The following is a 1,491-nucleotide window of genomic DNA, read 5'->3' on the forward strand; positions in this document are numbered from 1 at the left end:
GGAGATTGTGGGATACAATTAATGGGTTATTATTAACAGCGAGTACACATGTGTCATCGGCATACGTGGCGAGGATAGTGTTAGGATAGGTTGGAATGTCAGCTGTATAGACGGTGTAGAGGATGGGACCAAGGATACTACCTTGAGGAACACCAGCGGACTGAGAATAGAGGGATGAATATGAACCATTGTGGTTAACTTCAAAATCTATCAATGAGAAAGGAACGAATGATGAGAAAGTATGTAGGAGGTAGGAATTTACGGAGTTTGTAAAGCAGTCCCGGGTGCCAGACTCGATCTAAAGCCTGTTCTACATCGAAAAAGACTCCCGCGCAGTACATTCCGCTCTCCAAAGAAAACGAGACTACGTCCACTACACGATGACATTGCTGGCTAGTAGAGTGGAATGTTCGAAATCAAAACTGGTGATCAGGGATTATATGATTGGAATCCAGGATGGGGTATAGGCGTTTCAAAATGAGTTTTTCAAGGATTTGGCCCATGATCGGTAATAGAGAGATAGGGCGATAGGATGATAGGTATTTTGGAGGCTTTTGGGGTTTGGGGATCATTTTAATCATTTGGGGTCAGGAAAATATGTGGAACGGAGTACGGCGTTATGTAAGTGAGGAGTAGGAAGGCTTTCCGAGGGAGAAGTTTTAGAATGTGGGATGTTATTAGGTTGTATCCAGGAGCTTTGCGGGTAGATAATCTTTGAATGATACTAGATATTTCAGAAGGATGAAATACAGGCGTGTAGAGAAACTACCCATTGGTAGCACTCTAATGACATTTTACATTAGCTGGTCTCGTGGCCATCTTCTTTTCAGGCCCCTCAGAGGATTGTCAAGAACGGAAGAGGATGCAAGATTAGAAACTAGGGGGTTTGAATGGTTAGAGAGTTTGTAATGGAAGGTTCGAAGGATATCTGGTTAGGGCTAGATCGGTTACTTAGGGAACATTAAGGTCCAATGATTTTATTTGTGACAAAGTAAGGAGCATTGAGGATTTTACGAAGGATTTTGGATTGTAAGGATTGAATACGAGAGGAATTAGAAGGATTAGTGGAGCCCCAAAGCTCAACTCCATATGTCCAGATTGGCCTTATAACAGTCATGTAATGTCAGTCTTTTGTAATGTGTTGGAAGTTTAGACCATTTGTCTAGTAAGTGCTGTAATAGTCGAAATCGACGTGCACTTTCCTGTCTTTTCAGTCTGGTGTGAGGATTCCAGGTTGATCGCTTGTCCAAATGTAGTCCAAGGTAAGCGGATCTGTTCAACAGGGGTAAGAGTAACATCATTAAATGAAACTGTAGGGCAGTCAGTAGGTTTACGACGAAGGGTAAAGGTGATTTGATGGGATTTGTTGGAATTTATCTTAATCCTCCAATTACGACACCAATCTTCGAGGGCTGTGATATGGGATTGGAGATTGTGGGATACAATTAATGGGTTATTATTAACAGCGAGTACACATGTGTCATCGGCATA

This window comes from Halyomorpha halys, unplaced genomic scaffold (genome assembly GCF_000696795.3).
Source record: "Halyomorpha halys isolate HHAL.00 unplaced genomic scaffold, Hhal_1.1 Scaffold646.1, whole genome shotgun sequence".
NCBI classification, from domain to species: Eukaryota; Metazoa; Arthropoda; class Insecta; order Hemiptera; family Pentatomidae; genus Halyomorpha; species Halyomorpha halys.